Genomic DNA, 25,412 nt, shown 5'->3' with positions numbered 1-25,412 from the left:
TCCTCTCATCTTCTGCTCTATGAGAAGTCCTCCTAGGTTCAAATTCAAGAGTGCAGTTCATCTGTTTTTGTCTCTTCCACGCTCTAGAGTGCCTGCCCTGGTGACCACCCTTGGGCTGCTCAACCCTGCCTGGGGATGGAGGAGCTGATGGGGATCATGCATAAAGCTGCCTTCAGAGGCACAAGAGGCAGACACCATGTGCAGCTGAGCAACAGCCCTCTCCCCACCCTAACTGTAGGAGGCTCACCTGTTGCTGTTTTTCTAGCATTCCTTAAAAAATTTTTTTTTTATTCTGGTAAAATACATGTAACATAAAATGCAACATCTTAACCACTTTTGAGTGTACCATACAATAGCATTAAGTACATTCTTAATGCCGAGTCACTGTTACCACCATCCATGACTGCATCTCTGATACTCCTCCTGTACTTCTTGTGATGAGATAACCAGTTGGGTGAAAGATACACCTATGGAGGGACCAGAAGGCCCCTGGCTAAGGCCATTTCCTGTGGGGTGAGGGCATCTCCTTGTGTCACAGGCAGTACCTAACTGATTTGCAGGAGACAAAAGGTTCACACCTATGAACCTAGGAAAGGTGGCTGGATAAACAATGGCAAGACAATCCAGGAGAAAAGAAGGAATACAGGCTTTGGAGTCCGACAGAAGCCAGCCCTGTCCCTTCTCAGCCGAGTGACCCTGACCTAACTTGAAGTTCCCCTAAAGCCATGGTCTTCATTCACACTATGCCTTCTATGTCCAAACGATTCCCTCTCTTTGGTTAATACCTGAAATCCCTCAGAGGCCTCCCATCTAAAGTAAAACAATTCAAGTAAAAAAATTCACTATCACAGTAATCCAAGTCTGTGCCCCGACCAGCAATGCTGATGAAGCTGAACGGTTCCATGAAGACCTACAAGACCTTCTAAAACTAACACCCCCAAAAGATGTCCTTTTCATTTTAGGGGAATGGAATGCAAAAGTAGGAAGTCAAGAGATACCTGGGGTAACAGGCAAATTTGGCCTTGGAGAACAAATGAAGGAGGGCAAAGGCTAACAGAGTTCTGCCAAGAGAACTCACTGATCATAGCGAACACCCTCTTCCAACAACACAAGAGAAGACTCTACACATGGACATCACCAGATGGTCAATACCGAAATCAGATTGATTATATTATTTGCAGTTGAAGATGGAGAAGCTCTATACAGTCAGCAAAAGCAAAACTGGAAGCTGACTGTGGCTAAGATCATGAACCCCTTATTGTCAAACTCAGACTTAAATTGAAAGTAGGGGAAACCACTAGACCATCCAGGTATGACCTAAATCAAATCCCTTATGATTATACAGTGGAAATGACAAATAGATTCAAGGGAATAGATCTGATAGAGAGCCTGAAGAACTATGGATGGAGGTTTGTGACATTGTACAGGAGGCAGTGATCAAGACCATCCCAAGGAAAAGAAATGCAAAAAGGCAAAACATTTGTCTGAGGAAGGACTACAAATATCTGAGAAAAGAAGAGAAGTGAAAGGCAAAGGAGAAAAGGAAAGATATACCTACTTGAATGCAGAGTTCCAAAGACTAGCAAGGAGAGATAAGAAAGCCTTCCTCAGTGATCAATTCAAAGAAATAGAGGAAAACAACAGAATGGGAAAGACTAGAGATCTCTTCAAGAAAATTAGAGATACCAAGGGAACATTTCATGCAAAGATGGGCTCAATAAAGGACAGAAATGGTATGGACCTAACAGAAGCAGAAGATATTAAGAAGATGTGGCAAGAATACATAGAAGAACTATACAAAAGAGATGTTCACAACCCAGATAATCATGATGGTGTGATCTCTCACCTAGAGTCAGACATCCTGGAACTCGAAGTCAAGTGGGCCTTAGGAAGCATCACTAGGAACAAAGCTAGTGGAGGTTATGGAATTCCAGTTGAGCTATTTCAAATCCTAAAAGATGATGCTATGAAGGTGCTACACTCAATATGTCAGCAAATTTGGAAAACTCATCAGTGGCCACAGGACTGGAAAAGGTCAGTTTTCATTCCAATCCCAAAGAAAGGCAATGTCAAAGAATGCTCAAACTACCACACAATTGCACTCATCTCACACGCTAGCAAAGTAATGCTCAAAATTCTCCAAGCCAGGCTTCAACAGTATGTGAACTATGAACTTCCAGATGCTCAAGCTGGATTTAGAAAAGGCAGAGGAACCAGAGATCAAATTGCCAACATCCACTGGATCATTGAAAAAGCAGGAAAGTTCCAGAAAAACATCTATTTCTGTTTTATTGACTATGTCAAAGACTTTGACTGTGTGGATCACCACAAACTGTGGAAAATTCTGAAAGAGATGGGAATGTCAGACCACCTGACCTGCCTCTTGAGAAATCCGTATGCAGGTCAGGAAGCAACAGTTAGAACTGGATATGGAACAGCAGGCTGGTTCCAAATCGGGAAAGGAGTACGTCAAGGCTGTATATTGTCACCCTGCTTATTTAATTTCTATGCAGAGTACATCGTGTTAAATTCCAGGCTGGAGGAAACACAAGCTGGAATCAAGATTGCCAGAAGTATCAATAACCTCAGATACAGATGACACCAACCTTATGGCAGAAATCAAAGAAGAACTAAAGACCCTTTTGATGAAAGTGAAAGAGGAGAGTGAAAAAGTTGGCTTAAAACTCAACATTCAGAAAACTAAGATGATGGCATCTAGTCCTATCACTTCCTGGCAAATAGATGGGGAAACAGTGGCAGACTTTGTGTTTTGGGGCTCCAAAATCACTACAGGTGGTGACTGCAGCCATGAAATTAAAAGATGCTTGCTCCTTGAAAGAAAAGTTATGACCAACCTAGACAGCATATTAAAAAGCAGAGACATTACTTTGCCAACAAAGGTGTGTCAAGTCAAAGCTATGGTTTTTCCAGTGGTCATGTATGGATGTGAGAGTTGGACTATAAAGCAAGCTGAGCGACAAAGCATTGATGCTTTTGAACCATGGAGTTGGAGAAGAGTCTTGAGAGTCCCTTGGACTGCAAGGAGATCCAACAATCCATCCTAAAGGAATAAGTCCTGAGTATTCATTGGAAGGACTGACACTGAAGCTGAAACTCCAAAACTTTGTGCACCTGATTCAAAGAAGTGACTCACTGGAGAAGACCCTGATGCTGGGAAAGATTGAGGGCAGGAGGAGAAGGGGAAAACAGAGGATGAGATGGTTGGATGGCATCACTAACTTGATGGACATGAGTTTGAGTAAACTCTGGAAGTTGGTGATGGATAGGGAATCCTGGTGTGCTGCAGTCTATGGGGTTGCAAAGAGTTGGACACGACTGAGTAACTGAATGGAACTGAACTGAACTCACTATGGCTCAGCTGGTAAAGAATCCGCCTGCAATTCGGGAGATCTGGATTTGATCCCTGGGTGGGGAAGATCCCCTGGAGAAGGGAAAGGCTACCCACTCCAGTATTCTGGCCAGGAGGATTCCATGGAAGCCTTGGAATGAAGGGTCCATGGGGTTGCAAAGAGCAGGATACAACTGAGTGACTTTTTCACTTTTAAACCCATATTCAAGTTTGTCTTGTATAGAAGAGTTGCTGCTGCTGCTAAGCTGCTTCAGTCGTGTCCGACTCTGTGCGACCCCATAGACGGCAGCCCACCAGGCTCCCCTGTCCCTGGGACTCTCCAGGCAAGAACCCTGGAGTGGGTTGCCATTTTCTTCTCCAATGCATGAAAGTGAAAAGTGAAAGTGAAGTCGCTCAGTCGCATCCGACTCTTAGCAACCCCCTGCAGACCATCAGGCTCCTCCGTCCATGGGATTTTCCAAGCAAGTGCACTGCAGTGGGGTGCCATTGCCTTCTCTGCTAGAAGAGAGTATTGGTTACTAAAAGCTTGTAAGATCTCGTTGTCTCCTGAAACCCTGGGATGTGGGTGGAGAAGTCCAAAGCGGACTCACCTGGAACATTAGTGGGGGGGGAGGATCCCCACACTGTCCCTCCTTCTAGGCTCCTGACTCACCGGCCTTCTCCCCTCTGAGGGGCAGGTCCAGTGAGGAGACCCACAGGACTAGAGATGCCTTGAGCGAATTCTGCCCTGCACAGACCCTCATCTTTAAAGTTAGGGTCACAAGATCCACCTTCTTGGTAAACTTCAAACATTGGACACTCCAGAACATCTTATTTCTAAAATAGAGATCCCCAGGCTCCATCTCCAGGGATCCTGATTCTGGTTAGGGTGAGGGTATTTCCCAGGCTACTGGGAAGACTAAATAAGACTCCGCAGGATTTTGGGGAAATCAAGTGAGGCCGTATATGGAAAGTTCCTAGTGCCACGTGCTGCACAGAGTAAGTGTGGGCTGATTGGGAGCTTTAATTGTTTTTACCACCAGGAGTTAGCAGCCCAGGTGCCCATGACTGTGTCTGTATACAGTAGATACCAGTGTGTGCATGTGTGCTTATTTGCTCAGTTGTGTCTCTTTGTGACCCCATGGACTCTAGCCTGCCAGGCTCCTCTGTCCGTGGGATTTCTCAGGCAAGAATACTGGAGTGAGTTGCCCCTTCCTTCTCCAGGGGATCTTCCCAAGCTAGGGATCGAAGCTGGGTCTTCTGCACTGCGGGAAGTTTCTTTACCATCTGAGCAAGCAAGGAATCCCAGATACCCAGTAAATATTGTCAAATGCATGGGTGAAAAGAAAAAAACCTTCCAGGCAGACCCCGGGGGTGGAGGCTCCAGACCCCATCTGTAGGGACAAGAAAAACAGTAAGACCACCTGCCCCACCAGAACCCCTACCTTCGGCTCCATGGTTATGGCTTTCATTGGTTCCTTCCTGGGAGTCTACAGTGGCCTCATAATTGGTTTCCTTGTCCTCATTTTGCCCTGAGTTAGAATCATCGTTCTAAACTGTAAAGTGTTTCTAGCATATTCCCTCCGATTTTGGCTTCCCGCCTTCAGTTTTCCTTCAGTTTTCGACTCCCCAGTGTGTCGCGTCCCTGTTTTCTCTAGGATGGCAAAAGAGCAGGGAAATGCTTTGCCAAAACCTGTGCGAAAGTTCTGGTGTGGAAAATCAGCTCGTAAACAATGCAGAGCTTTCTGAACTGCTAATGGACTCTGGACTGGGCGCAGTGATGGTGAGTCACATGGAGACTGGCCCAGATCCAACTATGGACACCAAGTCTACTCAACTCCGAGAGCGGAAGAATTGATGCTTTTGAACTGTGGTCTTGGAGAAGACCTTGAGAGTCCCTTGAACTTTAAGGAGATCCAACCAGTCCATCCTAAAGGACATCAGTCCTGAATATTCATTGGAAGGACTGACACTGAAGCTGAAACGCCAATACTTCGGCCACGTGATGCGAAGAACTGACTCACTGGAAAAGACCCTGACGCTGGGCAAGAATGAGGGCGGGAGAAGGGGACGACAGAGGATGAGATGGTTGGATGGCATCACCGACTCGATGGACATGAATTTGAGTAAACTCCGGGAGTTGGTGATGGACATGGAGGCCTGGCGTGTTGCAGTCCATGGGGTCAAAAAGAGTGGGACACGACTGAGCGCCTGACTGAACTGAACCGAACAGAACTAAGCAGGGAGCTCTCGCCCAGGGGCTCGCAGGCGCCTGCGCCCTGCCGCGGCCCCGCCCTCCTCCCTCCTGACATCTGGGGCTCGGGCAGGGGCGTGTCCGGGGAAGACGGGAGGGAGGCGGCGGAAAGGAAGGAGGTCGTGGGAGGCTGGAGGAGCCGGGAGGGAGGAGGGGCGGGGCGGGGCGGGGGCGGAGCGAGGGCGTGGCGCAGCCAGAGCGCTGTCACGTGACGTGCGTGGCGACGTGTCGGCCATCTTGTGTTGTTGAGGCTGAGGACTGACGGGTTCCGAGAGTCTCCCCTGTCCCGGACCGCAGGTAACCAGCGACTCGGTCTCACTCCCTTTGCCCGGCTCCGCTCCGCGGCTCGGGCTCCGCCGGTCTGCCTGGCTCTCCTGGGCGTGCCGTCCGCTCTGGCTTCCCCTCCGCTCCGGCCCGACCCGGCCCAGCCGCATGGACACCCCCAGGCCGCCCGGCAGCCGCCTCGGCTGGCTGGGGCGTCAGGCGAGCGGACAGGTCAGGTGCGGGGCGGGAGGGAGCCGCCTCCTCGGCCGGGGGCACGCCGGGCGCTGGCGCGTCTCTGCCGTCGAGCTGGGGAGCCCCCTCCTCCCGGGCCCGTTGGCATCGCAGGGGGAGCCGAGGAAGGGAGGAGGGTGATGGGTGGACAGTGTCAGGCCGGCTCGCTCAGGGCCAGAGGGCTCGCCTTTCCGCTACCTGCTCCTCCGGGCCAGCCGCCCGCCCAGCCTCGGGGTGCCCGGGGTAACAGCTGCTGCGGCCAGACAGCTGCTTCTGCCCGCGCTCCTCCCCACACCTGGCCTCGGGGAGATGCGCCCTTGCCTGCCTCACCGAGCATCTGCACTGGGGAGACTCCTTCCGCGGCGAGAGGACCGGGTCTGGACCAGGCCCGAAGCCAAGGTGGAGCCATGATCCGAACCTGGGACGGAGGTCGGGAAGAGTAGGACAGAACCCATGGCAGCTTTGGGACCCGAGCCTTCACGTCAGATTGAAATGGGCATTATCCTTGAGTGACTGCAGTTTCCCACGGAAGCCCTCAGAAGCAATTCAGTTTTCTGGCTGAAACATAAACCAAGCTACCAGGGAAAGGGGTATAGAGAAGCAGATTGACTGTGTTTGGGAACCAGTTACGTTGCTTTGCCTTTATCTAGTACTGTGTTTGTTTTTTTTTTTTTTTTAATTCTTTCCCTGAAAGAAGCCCGTTTATTTTCTCTGTAAGAAAGGTAAGTATTTCAGTTTAACTTGAAAGAGATTGAGGACGGGGCCGAAATCTGAGACCAGCTTCTTATCCACTGTTGGGTAGCTTGAATTATACTCAGTGTTTTATACCTTGGATTACAGGCAGTTTTGATTCCTCGTTGTGTATGCATTGAAGATACTTTTTCCTTACATAGTATTTCCTTTGTAGAATCTAATGATTTCCTAGATTTAAAAAAAAACTTGTCATCCATTTTGAACACTAACTTTTATCTTAATAATTGCAGCTCTGGCCTGTGAGTTTGTTGATTTTGAACACAAATACGTTGCCTCATTCGTCGATGTTTTATGTGTTCAGTTAGTGTAGAAAAGACCCTGATAGTAGGAAAGATTGAAGGCGGAAGGAGAGGGGACAGCAGAGGATGAGATGGTTGGATGGTATCACCAACTCAATAGACATGAGTTTGAGTAAACTCCGGGAGTTGGCGATGGACAGGGTGGCCTGGCGTGCTGCAGTTCATGGTGTGGCAAAGAGTTGGATACGACTGAGCGACTGAACTGAACTGCCTGACAGGATTTTTCAAAAGAAATTGCTTTCTAGGAAGTGGGTCTTTGAAATACTTGACTATTTGAAAATGTAGAGAAGCGAATTTCCTTTGAAATTTAGGCACGGATAATTAAGAAATATAACCTGGAAGAAGTGCTTTTCTGTTTTTGTTTTTTGTTTTAGATTTAAAGTTTTTATTGGATTTTATTTGAGTCACAATGTTGTGTTAGTTCCAGGTGTAGAGCAAAGTCAGTCAGTTAAACATAATACTTTTTTACAGATGCTTTTCTCATATAGGTCATTACAGGATATTGACTAGAGTTCCCTGTGCTATGCAGTAGGTCCTTATTAGTTACCTATTCTATATGTAGCAGTGTGTGTATGTCAGTCTGTCTCCCTATTTATCCCTCCCTGCCTTGCCTCCCTGTTGACTGTAAGACTGATTTCTACATCTGTGACTCTATTTCTATTTTGCAAATAAGTTCATTTGTTTAATTTTTTAAAAAAGATCCCACATAGAAGTGACATTTGTCCTTCTCTGACTTACTTCACCCAATATGACAATCTCCACACCTATCCATCTTGCTGCAAATGGCATTATTTTGTTCTTTTTTTACAACTAAGTAATATTCCATGGTATGTATGTATCACATCTTCTTAATCCACTCCTCTGTTGATGGACTCAATGCATTTAAAAAATTATTTATCTAGTTTTGGCTGTGCTGGGTCTTCATTGCTGCTCAAGCTTTTCTCTAGTTGCAGCAAGCCTGGGCTATTCTTCCTTGTGGTGGGCAGGTTTCTCATCGCTGTGGCTTCTCTTGTTGCAGAGTTATTGGCTCTAGGGTGCGTGGGCTTCCCTAGTTGGAGCACACAGCCTCAGTAGTTGCGGTGCATGGGCTTAGTTGCCCCATGGTACATGGAATCTTCCTGGACCAGAAAGTAAACCTGAGTCCCCTGCATTGGTGGGCCAATTCTTATCCACTGCACCACCAGGGAAATACGACTCAATGCATTTTAAATAAATAAAGATATATTCTTGACTAAAGAAGGGAGGATTCAGCCCAGCCACTGACTTTGCTGTCTTCAAAACTGCCCTGCTTATCCACCCCCAGAAGAATTCTTTGGGATATTGGTTTATTCCTTGGGCACCCAGCATGCCGATTTATTTTCCCTAGCCATTTAAGGCTGCATTCTTACTGAGGCCAAGTTCTCTGGCTTTAAGATGCATATGGCGCTAGATACAAACTGCTGAAGCTACCCAGTCCCCAAAGCCATGTGCTCTCACCAGACCTTGGAAAATGAAAGTGACCATGATGAGTAGGGTGGCCATCTTTTCTTACCTTAGGGAGAGCAGACCCCAAACTGATTCTTATCATGAGATTCTGGAGACAGAGGGAATTTAGGCTCGCAATTGTATAGTGAGCTGCAAGCCCAACTCTCTGAAGGTAGATTCCACGCATGATTTCTTGTGTCAAGAATCTCCTCCTTTCAATGGAAGAAGTGTTTTAACTCACATTTTTAATGGTAAAGAATTCCTCTTAATGATTTCTGTGTTGAATTTAAATTCTTTTTAGGATGAGGAGAGAAGCCAGCAGAGCACCAATAGTGTTTTTGAAGATATGCCATGAAAAGTATAATTAACATAGAAATAAATAATATTTTTGTGAAGTTTCATACAATAATGTGTGACATAGAGAGATGTAGACAACTTTGACTTATGATGATTTCCTGAGGAGTTGGGGGAGGAGTTCTTTGTTAGTTCTTTAGAATAAATATTTAGTAATGAAGACTAATTTTGCTTCATAAATTGTTGTCATTAGTAGATGTGTTAACAGATCATATTTTAAGAATTATTTTAAAAAATTTGCATGTTTAGAAATGAGGGTACCTGGTATTGTATCTTTTGTAACTTTCTTTGACATTTACGAATAACCTCAGATATGCAGATGACACCACCCTTCTGGCAGAAAGCGAAGAGGAGCTAAAGAGCCTCTTGAAGAAGGTGAAAGAGGAGAGTGAAAAAACTGGTTTAAAACTCAGCATTGAAAAAACAAAGATCATGGCATCTGGTCCCATCACTTTATGGGAAACAATGGAAACAGTGACAGACTTTATTTACTTGGGCTCCAAAATCACTGCAGATGGTGACTGCAGCCATGAAATCAAAAGTCGCTTGCTCCTTGTAAGAAAAGCTATGACAGCCTAGACAGCATATTAAAAAGCAAAGACATTACTTTGCCAACAAAGTTCATCTAGTCAAAGCTATGGTTTTTCCATTAGTCATGTACGGTGTGATAGTTGGACTGTAAAGAAATCTGAGTACCGAAGAATTGCTGCCTTCGAACTGTGGTGTTGGAGAAGACTTTTGAGTATCCCTTGGACTGCAAGGAGATCAAATCAGTCAATCAAGCCTAAATATTCATTGGAAGGACTGATACTGAAGCTGAAACTCCAGTACTTTGTTCACCTGATGGGAAGGGCTGACTCATTGGAAAAGATTAAGGGCAGGAGGAGAAGGAGACGACAGGATGAGATGGTTGGAGGTCATCACTGACTTAATGATCCTGAGTTTCAGCAAGCTCTGGAAGATGGTGAAGGACAGGAAAGCTTGGCATGCTGTAGTCCATGGGATCACAAAGAGTGGTACATAACAACTCATAGGGACTGAACAGCATATTTACTTTACCTCTATTTTTTTTTCTTTCTCCTTTACGTCTAATTTTTTTTCTCTGTATGTGCAGTTATATATGTGTGTGATTTGAATATAATTTTACATTGTTGTAGCTTTTTTCTTCTCCATTTGAGAGTCTGTTGCAGACCTCATGCACCTTTTCCTCCAAACATTTCAGTGTTATATTCTAAGAATGAGAACATTCCTCTACATAGTCGCAGTAAAAATTTCAGAATCAAAGTAACATTGGTATAATACTGTTGTCTACTCCTTATCTCTGATTCAAATTGTTCTAATTATCTCTTTAATGTATCTTATAGCATTTTTTTTTCTTGTTCAGGATGGAATTTAGAATCATACTTATCTTTAGTTTTTATTTCTCTTTAGTCTCCTTTAATCTGGAATGGTTCTTCAGCCTTTGTCTTTCGTGACATTGGTGTTTTTGGTGACTATGGTAGATTGATTTTGTGTCTGTGAATTTGGACTTACCTGATTTTTTTCAAAATTAATTTTAGTTTATGCATTTTTGTCAGGAATATAACGTTAGTGATACTGTGTCTTTGTCCATGTATCTCATCAGGAGGCACGTGGTGCCAGTTTGTCTCATTATTGTGATGTTACCTAAGTAACAACCATGTGGCAGGGATGCATAGGGCAAGACGTGTGGGAAAGGGCACATCAGAGTGCTTTGCGCCATCCTTTCCACATCTTCACCAATCTTGAAGCTCCCGTATATTTGCTTATTCATTCACCTGTTGTTGCTAGACATTTGTGTTGGTAAACATGATAGCCACGTGTCCAGGTATGAATAAATCTACTATGCATAACTTTTACTCATCTCTGGGTAGAAATTTTCTTTGAGTGTATGTCTTAGCAGTGGATTGTGGGATCACCGAATAGATGTATGTTTAGATGTAATAGGTAACTGCTAAATGGTTTTTTGAAGTGGTTGAACTAATTTGCAGAAATGGAGTTATTAACCTTGTGTTAATCCAGATCTGGCTAAGATGAATAGCTGGTTGCTGAAGTTCATGCTGTCTGACAGTACAACTGTCTCTTCCCCTTATTATCATCAGATCTGGACCCTGAGGCATCATCCTTCATTTTCTTCTTTCTTCTCTCTGCCATTATCCTGAGGTTACTTCAGAGTCCAAGGGATGACCCGTCCAGTCTTCCCAGGCTCCTGATTCCATGACTTACCTCCTGCCTCTTATTCTTCTAGTGCTTTCATTTTTATTTCTACTATACCTGCTTTTTGACATTACCAGCATCTCTAATTTGTAAGCGCTTTTGTTTTTACTTTCTTCCTCATTGTGCCTCAGTTACACTTTTGCCAGTACCCTCCCTTTGCCTTCTTACTTGTCCATTTATTGTGGTGACAAAATCCTAACCCAGATTCAGTCATGTCGTCAGCTCTCTCTCAGGCTGAGTTGGAGAAAGAAGCCCACAACCATGCAGGTAGGTGCCATCTCCATCTTGACTGGGCCTTCAGAACTGCTGTAGGTACCTGCAGTGTGGTGTCCTGGGTGAGATCAGAGCAGAACAAGTACATTGTTGGAAAAACTGGTTAAGTCTGAGTATAGTTACTAGTGGTGTACCAATGTTGGTGTCTTAGTCATGACAGGTGTACTGTGGTAATGTAAGTTGTTTATGTTAGGGGAAACTGAGGGAATATCTGTAATATCTTTGTAACATTTCTATAAATCCATAATTATTCCTAAATAAAGTTTATTTAAAAAAAATACTATTGTAGATATAGCAGCTACCATTCCTGCATTCTTCTCAAACCTTACCCTGTCACTTACTGTCATTTGCTTACTTATCTGAGAAAACTGAGGCCATCGAATGTGAATTCCCCACCACTTGCTATTCCCCCACAAAAAGCCTACACGTATCTTCAGTCATCTGAACATACTTTGCTCTTGTCACAAGTGGATAGGCGTAACATGTCTTTTTTCCCCCAATTTGTTTTTTGAAGCCCCGTCCAGCCTGCGTTCTCACAGCTGCACTTCGACCATATTTTTGCTAAATTGTTTCTTCACTTTTTGATTGTACTGGTAGTTTTCCTTTAGGATATTTTCCTCTAAAGTGAAAGTGGAAATTTTCTTTCTACTTTGCTTCGTTCTCGCTGCTTTTTCGCAGCTAAGATCCTAGAAACAGTCGGCTGCGTTTGTAGTCTCCCTTTCTCACCTCCCAGCCTCTGCAGTCTCACTGTCCTCATCATGCTTCTTTCATTGCGCCCTTCAGGTCACCGGCCACTTCATTATGGAAGCCAGTAAAGACTTTCCAGTCTTCTCTGTTTTTACTTCATTATTTGAAACTTCTGAATTCTTCCATTAATTTTTTTTTTTTTTTTGGCCAGTGTTATCTCTGTTTCAAACAGAAATTAGTAACTTAATAGGAAAACAGTTAACTCATAATTCCACCATTCAGAAGTAAATATTACATCTGGGGACATATAAATACTCACTAAGAACGTATTTTAAGACATCTTGATGGTAATTAAATCCTCTGTATCCTGTCAGTCAGCCAATTCAGTCGCTCAGTTGTGTCCGTCTCTTTGTGACACCATAGACTGCAGCACGCCAGGCTTTCCTATCCATCACCCACTCATGTCCATTGAGTCGGTGATAACCATCCAACCATCTCATCCTCTGTTGTCCTGTTCTCCTGCCTTCAATCTTTCCTGGCATCAGAGTCTTTTCCAACATGTTTCAATTTAGAACCATAGCATAATCTTCCTGAAGGCGTTGTAAGCAGTCCTTGCAATCGGCTACTAAGAACAACACAATTGAGAAGATGATGATGATGAGCAGCTCTGACCAAGTTTATCCTTGTGCACATACTGACAGCTGTGATACAACTTCCATTGTGGGCCAGTAGCAGTTGTAGCATGGTGCTCATTAAGCTGCATTAATGACTGCAGTCAAGGTAGTAAGTGTGAACAATGGTAGGTTATTTGGTCAGAGGATGGTTTGAGAGATTTAGGATTTAAAACAGTTTAGTCGCTAAGTCATGTCTGACTCTTTTGTGGCCACAAAGACTGGCCAGCGAGGCTCCTCTGTCGATGGAGTTTCCCAGCCAAGGATACTGGAGTGGGTTGCCATTTCCTTCTCCAGGGGATCTTCCTGACCAGGAATTGAACCCATGTCTCCTACATTAGCAGGTGGGTTCTTTACCACTGAGCCACCAGGGAAGCCCTTAAAACAGGTGGAAGGTGGTAATTGAGTATGGGAGATGATTCAGTTCAGTTCAGTCGCTCAGTTGTGTCCAACACTTTGTGACCCCATGAACCACAGCACACCAGGCCTCCCTGTCCATCACCAACTCCCGGAGTCTACCCAAACTCATGTCCATTGAGTCAGTGATGCCATCCAACCATCTCATCCTCTGTCGTCCCCTTCTCCTCCTTCCCCCAATACCTCCCAGCATCAGGGTCTTTTCCAGTGAGTCAACTCTTCTCATGCGGTGGCCAAAGTATTGGAGTTTCAGCTTCAATATCAGTCCTTGCAATGAACACCCAGGACTGATCTCCTTTAGGATGGACTGGTTGGATCTCCTTGCTGTCCAAGGGACCCTCAAGAGTCTTCTCCAACACCACAGGTCAAAGGCATCAATTCTTCTGCACTCAGTTTTCTTTATGGTCCAACTTTCACCTCCATACATGACTACTGGAAAAACCATAGCTTTGATTAAACGGACCTCTGTTGGCAAAGTCATGTCTCTGCTGTTTAATATGCTATCTAGGTTGGTCATAACTTTCCTTCCAAGGAGTAAGCATCTTTAATTTCATGGCTGCAGTCACCACCTGCAGTGATTTTGGAGCCCGCAAAAATAGTCAGCCACTGTTTCCACTGTTCCCATCTATTTGCCATGAAGTGATGATTAGATTAGGAGTAAAGGATGATTCTGAGACTCTTCATTCATTCATCAGTAGATGATGGTATCCTTACCTGCCTTTGGGAATACCAGTGATGAAGGAGGTTTTGAGTAGGTTTGGGGTCTGTTAGACCTAAAGGGCCGTGAGGAGTTGAATAAGAAAGCTGTACTCTGTCGAGGAGAGTTCACACCTGGACCTGAGGGTCATGAGCTTAACCCCGTGAGTGGTTGAATAAGAAAGCCATACTTTGTCGGGGAGAGTTCACACCTGTACCTGAGGGTCATGAGCTTACACAGAAGTGCCTTTAGATTTGTACATCTTCACACTTCTGCATGGACATTGTAAATTACTTCTGTAAGCTGAAGTTTGGATTTTGAGCAGCAGTTAACAAGTGAGGGTTGTGGGTGTTGGGTGTAGGGGAGGCTGGTTTCAGAAGGCCCTGCTGCTACCCGTCAGTGACTGCCAGTCCTGCTGGGAGGAGCACTGCGCCTCCTGTGCGAAACAGACCTCCATGTGGCCAGGACGATGGTCAGGAGAGGGAATTCACTTGGGCCTAGCATTGAGGCGGTTGAACTGTTCTAGAGCAGTGGAGCAGTGGGGAGAAGCCACGTTGTGCTGGGTTTTGAAGTGGTTGGGAAGTGAGACGGTGAAGACGTCTCTGAGATGAAGAGGAAGATGACTAGTGCTGCATCGCCAGAGAGGGATGCTGCATTAGAGGCCTTTTAAGCAAATCACTATTAGATATATTGAGAGATGAGTGGAACGCTCATAGAGAAGGATTGAGTTTCTAGAAGAGAGGGAGCATGGTTCTAGAGAAGGTAAAGTTCACTGGTGGGTTTTTAGGGAAGGACATTATCCAGATATGTTTCAGCTTTTCCAGATATCTGTGGGTGAAGGAGGACTTGGGACAGGATTTGTTGATTATTGAGTGGAGCGCAGTCATTCTCCTGGTTCAGGCTACCATCTTCTCTAGGTTGCATTACACTTAGCTTGCCTTCACAGTAGCTGGAGGACTCTTTTAAGTGTGCATTCCTGGTCATGTTACTCTTTAGGTCTGGTACCTATGAGAAGTGTTCAGTTCCTAGGCATAGAAAGCCCTTGGGGGTTATTTAGTTGCTCAGTTGTTTCCGACTCTTTGCGACGCTATAGACCTCAGAACACTAGGCTTCCCTGTCCTCGTTATTCCCTGGAGTTATCAAACTCATGTCCATTGAGTCAGTGATGCCATCCAGCCATCTCATTCTCTGGGGGTTGGTGGGTGGGTTTGTGAGGAGCAGATAAAGAAATTAGGGGTGTTGCGCAGTGAGCAGGAAAGCGTCTAGTGAGACGTAATAATTGGAGATATTGGGTTGATTTTTCCCTTAGAAAATGGAAGAGTGCTTAGATGTGCCCTCTAGTGGTAGACACTCTTAGGGAACATACTGACTCAGTATAAGATGGTTTAAACTGATCTCTAGTTATATAGATGTATATTTAAAAATTAATTTTTGGCAGACTGAACTGTGACTATTTCAAATAAAAATTTGAGACCTCACTGTTGGAAAGATTTTGATCTTTTTAGTCATAAAAACCTAGTTTTTGACTCTTGGTTCTGCTGTGATTGTGGGTAAATGGCTTAACTCCTTGGCTTTGTTTATCTCATCTGTCATATTGGGAGTGGTTGTGAAACTTAAATGAGTATATGTAACATTCCCAGCTTCAGTTCTCAGTGGATATTAATTCCACGTTTCCAGGGAAGAGCCCAAACGTTCATGAATGTGATGTGAACCGCCGTGCTGGCAGGTCCTTCAGCAGTGGTTGGGTCCTCCTTTGTGGGCACGTTGTTTTCTTACTGACTTGTTTAGCCTGTCTTATAGGAGTTGGACTCAATGACCTCTAAGTCTGTGAATAATTGGAAAGAAAACAAAAAACCAACCCAATAACAATGAACATTTCTAGCACCTAGACTGTAGTCTTATTATGTGTATTACCAAAGAGAATCAGGTTCCTTGGTGAAACGGTTGATTCCACATCTGAGGCAAGAAATAAGCTGATTTTGGAACATTTGGCATACCAGATAGAAATGAAGCTCTTAAAGACTTACTAGGGTTGGGTCAGAAGGACTTGGGAGCAAACCTGAAGCCTCTCCCACTAGACAAAGATGAGACAGTTTTGAGTATTGCTAAGAATAATTGCAGTGAACTGAAAATACGTTAATGAATATGATTTTACTGTTGGAGGATTGTTAGCCAACCAAGTCATTATTATGAAAAGGAGGAATGAGAGCTTTTTCTTTTCTTATATGAGCTATATTCTATTAGATAATACCAGATAGTATAAGAGGGAAGTTTTCTCTTTGTAGAACTACTCTACCTAGTAAATAAAGAAGAAATGATAGAATAAAGTCAGTCTGTAACCTTAGTGAATTTGGGGATCTCAGCTTGACTCGTTAGGGACTTAGCCTTGCAAAATGCGCCAGGCAGTATGTGCCTTGTGGTGGTGTGACATACCACCATGTGTACATAGTCTAATCAAGTCCAGTCAGGTCTCTACGTCCAGTCACCAATTTACATGAAACGCAGAAAGCAGAGAAGCATATTAAACTATATCACAGGGATAAAGTTAGCAAAATCCAGACTTAAAAAAAAAAAACCTGTATCTTTTATAGCTAACATTCTGAAATATTCACAGATGAAATTATAACTTTTCCTAAAAGAATTTTCTCTAAACTTGAAAATAATTTCCTGTAAAAATCTTGAAAGCCAAAGGGTTGCTTCAGAATAACATTAAAGGAAGGTTAGATGGGGCTGTAGGAGTTGGATGGCCTGGGGACTGGGTGATGAGTACAGGGTAGTTTCTTCTTGGTGGTTTTATATATGTTCAAAATTGTCCATAATAAAACATTAAAAAAAATTAAAAAAATAAGTAAAACATTGAAATTAAAAAATCTTGTTTGTCTTACTGTACTAATACGTACTCCTCTTTTTTAAAATTCTGGTATTGCTTTCTACATATAAACACATCTGTATATTTACTATGAACATGCTACTTTTTCTGCCACTGTTGAATAATCTGCAAGTATTTATTGTGCTTGGCCTTCATACTTTTTAATGTACAAGTTGTAGACCAGTCCCTTATTTTTTTTTGTTTTTGTCAATACAGCTTAGCGATTTTGGGGACATATTTCAGTCAGTTCAGTTCAGTCTCTCAGTCATGTCCAACTCTTTGCGACCCCATGAACTGCAGCACGCCAGGCTTCCCTATCCATCACCAACTCTCAGAACTTGCTAGAACTCATGTCCATGGAGTAGGTGATGCCATCCAACCATCTCATCCTCTGTTGTCCCCATCTGCCTTCAGTCTTTCCCAACATCAGGGTCTTTTCCAGTGAGTCAGTTCTTCGCATCAGGTGGCCAAAATATTGGAGTTTCAGCTTCAGCATCAGTCCTTCCAATGAATAGTCAGGACTGATTTCCTTTAGGATTGATTGGTTTGATCTCTTTGCAGTCCAGGGGAGTCTGAAGGGTCTTCTCCAGCGCCACAGTTCAAAATCATCAATTCTGTGCTCACCTTTCTTTATAGTCCAACTCTCAGATCCACACATGACTACTGGAAAAACCACAGCTTTGACTAGATGAACCTTTGTTGGCAAAGTAATGTCTCTGCTTTTTAATATGCTAGGTTGGTCATAGCTTTTCTTCCAAGCAACAAGCATCTTTTAATTTTATGGCTGCAGGCACCATCTGCAGTGATTTCGGAGCCTTAGAAAGTATTCTGTCATTGTTTTCCATTGTTTCCCCATCAATTTGCCTTGAAGTGATGGGACCAGATGCCATGATGTTAGTTTTTTGAATGTTGAGTTTTAAGCCAGCTTTTTCACTCTCCTCTTTCACTTTCATCAGGAGGCACCTTAGTTCTTTGCTTTCTGCCATAAGGGTGGTGTCATCTGCATATCTGAGGTTATTGATACTTCTCCCGGCAGTCTTTTTTTTTTTTTCCATTTATTTTTATTCGTTGGAGGCTAATTACTTTACAATATTGTAGTGGTTTTTGCCATACATTGACATGAATCAGCCATGGATTTCCATGGGTTCCCTATCCCAGTCCCCCCTCCTGCCTCCCTCTCCATCCCACCCTCTGGGTCTTCCCAGTGCACCAGCCCTGAGCACCTATCTCATGCATCCAACCTGGGCTGGTGATCTGTTTCACCCTTGATAGTATACTTGTTTCAATGCTGTTCCCTCTGAACATCCCACCCTTGCCTTCTCCCACAGAGTCTAAAAGTCTATTCTCTCCCGACAGTCTTGATTCCAGCTTGTGCTTCATCCAGCCTGGCATTTCACATGATGTACTCTGCATAGAAGTTAAGTAAGCAGGGTGACAATACAGCCTTGACATACTCCTTTCCCAATTTGGAACCAGTCCTTTGTTGCATGTTGGTTCTAACTGTTGCTGCTTGACCTGCATACAGGTTTCTCAGGAGTCAGGTAAGGTGGTCTAGTATTCTCATCTCTTGAAGAATTTCTCCTTGGTGTTGTGATCCACACAGTCAGAGGCTTTGGCATAGTCAGTAAAGCAGAAGTAGATGTTTTTCCGGAGCTCTCTTGCTTTTTCGATGGTCCAACAGATGTTGACAATTTGATCTCTGGTTCCTCTGCCTTTTCTAAATCCAGCCTGAACATCTGGAAGTTCACGGTTCATGTACTGTTGAAGCCTGGCATGGAGAATTTTGAGCATTACTTTGCTAGTGTGTGAGATGAGTGCAATTGTGTGATAGTTTGAACATTCTTTGGTATTCTTTGGTGTTGCCTTTCTTTGGGTTGGAATGAAAATTGACCTTTTGCAGTCCTGTGGCCACTGCTGAGTTTTCCAAATTTGCTGGCATATTGAGTGCAGCACTTTAACACCATCATCCATAGTATTTGAAATAACTTAGCTGGAATTCCCCACCTCCACTAGCTTCATTCATAGTGATGCCTCCTAAGGCCCTTGACTTTGGACTCCAGGATGTCTGGCTCTAGGTGATCACACCTAGAGTGATCACACCATCGTGGTTATCTGGATCATGAAGATCTTTTTTGCATAGTTCTTCTATGTATTCTTACACCTCTTCTTAATATCTTCTGCTTCTGTCAGATCCATACCATCTCTGTCCTTTATTGAGCCCATCTTAGCATAAAATGTTCCCTTGATATCTCTGATTTTGTAGATCTCTAGTCTTTCCCATTCTGTTGTTTTCCTCTATTTCTTTGAATTGATCACTGAGGAAGGCTTTCTTATCTCTCCTTGCTGTTCTTTGGAACTCTGCATTCAGATCAGTATATCTTTCCTTTTCTCCTTTGCCTTTCACTTCTCTTCTTTTCTCAACTCTTTGTAAGTCCTCCTCAGACAATCATTTTGCCTTTTTGCATTTCTTTTCCTTGGGGATGGTCTTGATCACTGTCGCCTGTACAGTGTCACGAAGCTCTGTCCATAGTTCTTCGGGCACTCTTGCCTATCAGATCTAATCCATTGAATCTGTTTGTCACTTCCACTGTATAATTGTAAGGGGTTTGATTTAGGTCATACATGAATGGTCTAGTGGTTTTCCCTGCTTTCTTCAATTTAAGTGTGAATTTGGCAATAAGGAGTTCATGATCTGAGCCACAGTCAGGCCCTGGTCTTGTTTTTGCTGACCGCGTAGAACTTCTCCATCTTTGGCTGCAAAGAATATAATCAGTCTGATTTCGGTATTGACCGTCTGGTGATGTCCATGTATAGAGTCTTCTCTTGTGTTGTTGGAAGAGGGTGTTTGCTATGACCAGTGCGTTCTCTTGGCAAAACTCTGTTATCCTTTGCCCTGCTTCATTTTTCATTGCAAGGCCAAACTTGCCTGTTACTCCAGGTATATCTCTTGGTTTCCTATTTTTGTATTACATTCCCCCATATTTCAGTGCTTCTGTAGAATTTTCCTTTGGGCTGAATTACTGACTTGCAGTACTTTGGCCCCTTTTACCCTTGTTATCAATCACTTTATAGAACTTTGGGCCACTCCTCGATAGTTAGCTACTCCTGGTGGTAGTTTTCCCAGGAGGAAAACTTGCCATTTTTTGCTGAGGCTCAGCTCCTTTTTGTTTATTTTATTTATTTATTTATTTTCTCATTTTTCTAAGCATATGTATTTATTTTTAATTTTTTCATTTATTTTTATTAGTTGAGGCTAATTACTTTACAATATTGTAGTGTTTTTTTTGCCATACGTTGACATGAATCAGCCATGGATTTACATGTGTTCCCCATCCTGAACCCCCCTCCCACCTGCCTCCCCATCCCATCCCTCTGGGTCGTCCCAGTGCACCAGCCCTGAACACTTGTCTCATGCATCCAACCTGGACTGACGATCTGTTTCACACTTGATAATATTCCTGGGCATACACACGGAGGAAATCAGCTCCTTTTTAAAATAATAACATGTTTTAAAATAGTGTTCCCCTTTTTCCAGTTTCCTTTCTTTGAGGTAACTTCTGTTATCAGCTTGAAGTTTATTTTTACCTTCTTTTTTTCCTTAGCAGTAAATACGGGTTTTATATATTTTCTCCTTGTACTTCACTGGGTTGTTTTTTTTTTTTTCCACTGCATTCTGAAACTCTCTACACTCATCATTAATTGCTGTTATTAAAAATGAATTATCAAATGATGCAGGCATTTATAAAATTATCGTTTTCTTTGCAAGTGTCTGTATTTTGCATTTTCTTTTGGGGAGCAAAAGAAATAGTTTTAAAAATATTTTGTTAAATATTAGGAAATCATTCTTTGAAGTGACTGTTCTAGTTTATAGTTCCACAAGTACTACTTGAGAATTTGCATTGTTTTACATCCTTGCCAGTAGCTGGTACTGTCAGACTTATTAATTTCTATTAATCCAGTGATGTAAGTTGATGTCTCACTTTTAATTATATGTTTAGTTTTATAGTTTGGAAAAACGTGTCCCCTCCTCACTCCCTAAGCTTCTTGGGGACATGCTGTGATACTTTTTAAGTTAAGGAATTTACACATGGTTGTCTACTTTTTTCTCAAAGAACTCAATAAACTTTTCTTGGTGAGCTATTACAGCAGATAGCATTAGAGCTAAAATCTTGGATTCTTTGACATATGCCTTTTCTGTTCTTTTGAAGAACTGAAGTGAAAATATTATAGTATAGTGGAAATAAAAAGTCCTTACTGCCAGCACAGTTGACACTTGTTCTACTCTGTCTACTGTTTTAGGCTCCGAGCTCTGTCCAGCAGTGGGAGTATTACATCCCTCCCTTTCTGCAGCATTCCTGCAGTATGTGTTAGCAGACTATTGTTACGGGAGAGAAGAAATGTTAGCACTTTTCCTTAAAGACAACAAGGTAAGAAAGTAGGAAAGAGTTCAAAATTGCAAATGCGATTTCACAGTGTGTACAGTTATGTGTTGATATATGAAATAGCTGTGATTTTTCTCTCTTTTTTCCTGTGTTGAAACCTGCACTAGTTCACAGAGGCTCTTCTAAATGATGCACACTCTATATTTTAGAGAAAACCTAAGATTTCATTACAGAAGTAGAAAGCTTCATGGAAGCAGGAGAGTGATCAGGACTTAATGTTTTGTCTAACTGATTTCCTCACAACCTTTATTTTTATCCCACTGTGATGGCTGAGAAAGTTTTCTCTTCTCTTTATTGCATCTGTCATTCTTCTTTCCAGTTAGATGTTAGGAGCCAGAAGGGCAGATGCTTCTCTTGTTGTTCCCATTTGAGTTAAATGTAAAATTTTAGTGGGGAGAAAATCTTAAAATATGACACCTTATTTGAGTTACTTATAAATGATCAAAACTCATACGGTGTAAAGTACACTTCTGTCATGTGATTAGTGAAAAATAACATTTTCTACTTGTGTGCTTTGTTTTTAACTTTATTAAGGGATTAAGGATCAAATTTTAGTGATGGTTGCTAAGGTTGCAACCATTCTCAACTGTTGCAGATACAGTTGCTTATAAAACTCTCCTTATGACCTTGTGCTTTGAGTTAAATGTGCACTCTGGAGTATCAGAGTCAATGAAAGTGAAAGTCACTCAGTCATGTATACTGTTTGCGACCCCATGGACTGTACCTGGAATTCTCCATGGAAGTCATGGAATTCCCCAGGCCAGAATAATGGAGTGTGTAGCCTTTCCCTTCTCTAGGGGATCTTCCAAACCCAGGGGTTGAACCCAGGTTTCCTGCATTGCAGCCAGATTCTTTACCAGCTTAGCTACAAGGGAAGCCCAAGAATACTGGAGTGTGTAGCGTATCCCTTCTTCAGTGGATTTTCCCAACCCAGGAATCAAACTGGAGTCTCCTGCATTGCAGGCAAATTCTTTGCCAACTGAATTACCAGGATCAGTGCTATATATCAAATCTGAGAGTGGTAGTCTCATGGGAGGACGAGGTGAGTGACTGGGCTTTTTAATGTTTGACTCCGTCAGAATATTGATTGTGACTGAATAAGCTTTTATTCCATATTTTGATAATCAGTGGCAGATAAGCCAAACTATTTTCTTGTTTTGGCTTCTTAAAATTGCAGGGAGAACATTAACCTCATGGTCATGTGTTTGGTCAAACAGATCCCAATGGGTATTGCCCTCCCCCCCAGGGCCCAGAGCATCCCGACCCTCAGACCTTCTGGATAAAGAATTTCTGCCCATCCTACAGGAGGAGCCCCTGCTGCCGCTAGCTCTTGTGCCCTTCACGGAAGAAGAGCAGGTGTGTGCGTAGCTTTGAGCCGCAGGCTCCACCCTTGTTCCTTCCCACTGAGGCATGAGAACAGGAAGGTTCCCCCTTAGGCTCTCAGGAGTGTCCTCCTTCCCCAGGCCTGCTTCCTTCTACTCTTCTTGGCATATGGATGCCTCTCTGAGTTGACTAGATTCTGCTTTAGATCTGAAGCTGTTGAGTATTATGTAGAGATAAGGATGTTTGTTAGAATAGAGAGAAAAGGGTATTTTTCAGGGGAGAGGGCCTTCTTTTCAGAAGCATGTAGTTTTTCAGAAGTAATCTGCTTAATCCTGAATTCCACCAGTTTTTACCACTGAAAGAAAAATGTAAATATTCAGCCCACAGTTTGCTTAAAACGGTGCTTTTCTGTCACACATTTTTTAAATGATATTGTGACAGAGTTTACAGATTTTGTGTTTGTCCTATTATAGTATATGATGTCTATAGATAAATAATAGAGTTTCTGATTTTAAGCAACTGTGATGATTATAGTAAAATAGAGATATAAAGAGCTTTGTTAGAATACCACTTTAAATAAGGAATCATCATTACTCTTCAAAAAAACTGCTTGATTGAGACCTAAGTTACATGGCATAACATTTTACAATTTTATAGTTTTTAGTATATGCACAGAGTTGTATACCCCATGACCACTATCTAATTCCAGAACTTTTTTCATCATTTTTTTGTGACAACTCTGGGTGTTTTTCTGCACTTTTTATGCCAATGTCAGTCTATTGAGAAGGAAAAGCCTATTAAAAGAAGTCTGTTGAGACTTTCCTGGTGGTTCAGAACTGATGGGGAGCTAAGATCTCACAAGCCACAATGCATGGCCAAAAAAAAATTAGAACTCTGTAAGTTTTTAAAAAGATATGAAATCTATTTGGTGACTTGGAGCGTCCTACTTTTATAAGTAGTTTTGTTTCATGTGTGGTCTCTCCTAAATCAGACTGTGCTGTGTGCTTAGTTGCTCAGTTGTGTCTGACTCTCTGTGACGGCTTGCACTGTAGCCTGCCAGGCTCCTCTGTCCATGGGGATTCTCTAGGCAAGAATACTGGAGTCGGTTGCCATGCCATCCTCCAGGGGATCTTCCCAACTCAGGAACTGAACCCAGGTCTCCCGCCTTGCAGGTGATTCTTAACCATCTGAGCTGCCACAGAAGCCCAAGAATACTAGAGTGGGTAGCCTATCCCTTCTCCAGGGGATCTTCCTGACCTAGGAAATGAACTGGGGTCTCCTGCATTGCAGGTGGATTCTTTACCAGCTGAGCTACCAGGGAAGTCCAAAGTCAGCCTAGTAATTCTGTCTTTATTCATGAAACCCAGTATCATCTAGAGTCATCAAAAAATATTTTCATTGACCAAAAGATGTTATGGTTGTAAAGAATACATGGGAAAGGAAGGGTCCTATTTCCAGTAATTGCTGAAAAGTTCCTTTTCAAAAGTGGCAAATTTCCTTTAAAAAAATCTGACATCTGGTTTAATTTTTCTCAAAAATATTTTTATTTTGAAGCATGTCAAATAGTATAGAGAATATTATTACAAAGATGTGAATATTTTCAACTCAGATACATCTAATCTTAAAATAATCTGTGTATACCTTTGTTTGAAGAAACAAAATTTCTTATCCATTTGAGACTGTCTGGGGTGTGCCCCTCTCTGCATTCCCAGGAATTACTATGAATCAGATTACTTTCATCATTTGTGTTTTGATATTGTCATTACATATTTGGGTATCCATATGCTCCTAAGAGTTTTTTAATAGGGTTATAAATGGTACATGGACTGTAGGCTGCTAGGCTCCTCAGTTCATGGAATATCCCAAGGAAGAATACTGAAGTGGGTACCCATTTCCTTCCCCAGGGGATCTTCCCGACCCAGAGATTGAACCCAGGTCTCCCTCATTGCAGGCAGATTCTTTAATATATAAGCCACCAGGGAAGCCCATCCTGAAGATAGCTTACTGTATATTATATTCTGCAGCTCCTTTTTTCTTTGAGTAATGCTTTTTAGATTTCATATTCATACACATGGTTTCAGCTTGCTCATCTCTACTATATAGTATTTCATATGTGAGAAAAATCAGTAAAATACTGACTCTTTTGCTGTAAAAGATATTCATATTGGTTGTAGAAAATACAGAAAATAGGAAGAGGAAAATCTTAACCTATAAACTTACCATGTAGAAATAATTACTTGTTAACATTTAGTATGTTTAAGCAATTTATTTTTGTGTGTGTATCTTTAATTGTCAAAATACACCTGTAATACCGAATCCAACAGCATATCAAAAGAATTAAACACCATGGCTAAGTGGAATTTATCCCCAGAATTCCAGGGTGGTGCAACATAAAATCAATATAACATACCCCATTAATAGAATGAAGAAAAGAAAAGCACTTAATCACTTCAGTTGCCTCAGAAAAGGCGTTTGACAAAATTCAACACTGTTTCATGATAAGCAAATTTAACGAACTAGAAATAGAAGTGAACTTAGTATAATTAAGCAGAGTTATGAAAAACGCATAACCAACATTGTAGTCAGTGATGAAAGATTGAAAGCTTTTCTTCTTAGATTGGGAACAAGATAGTGTATCTGCTTTCACTACTGATATCAAACATTGTGTTGGAAGTTTTAGCCAAGCTCTTAGGCTAAAAAAGGACATAAAAAGGATCCAGATTGGAAGGGAAGAAGTAAAATTACCTCTGCTCGAAGATGACATGATATAGAAAATCCTAAAGAATCCATAGAATAGCTATTAACACCAGTAAGTGAATACAGCACTGTT

At 42.6% G+C, this 25,412-nt stretch overlaps 1 protein-coding gene across 4 annotated transcripts in view; it reads left to right on the top strand.

The window, feature by feature from the left end:
* The first annotated feature begins 5,791 nt into the window (after positions 1-5,791).
* Positions 5,792-25,412, top strand: part of LOC110137510 (acetylcholine receptor subunit gamma-like) — a 63,977-nt gene continuing 44,356 nt past the window's right edge. The window contains exons 1-3 of one of the 4 annotated variants that reach the window (XR_011487962.1): positions 5,792-5,900; positions 21,117-21,244; positions 22,477-22,615. The gene's annotated coding sequence lies outside the window, so the exon portion shown is untranslated. The remainder of the gene's footprint in view (positions 5,901-21,116; positions 21,245-22,476; positions 22,616-25,412) is intronic. The other 3 variants (XM_070468460.1, XM_070468461.1, XR_011487963.1) reach the window with 3 other exon arrangements.

The sequence above is a fragment of the Odocoileus virginianus genome, chromosome 5, assembly GCF_023699985.2.
Source record: "Odocoileus virginianus isolate 20LAN1187 ecotype Illinois chromosome 5, Ovbor_1.2, whole genome shotgun sequence".
NCBI lineage: Eukaryota > Metazoa > Chordata > Mammalia > Artiodactyla > Cervidae > Odocoileus > Odocoileus virginianus.
The sequence above is the reverse complement of the archived record's forward strand: the minus strand, read 5'-3'. Positions and strand labels throughout refer to the sequence as shown.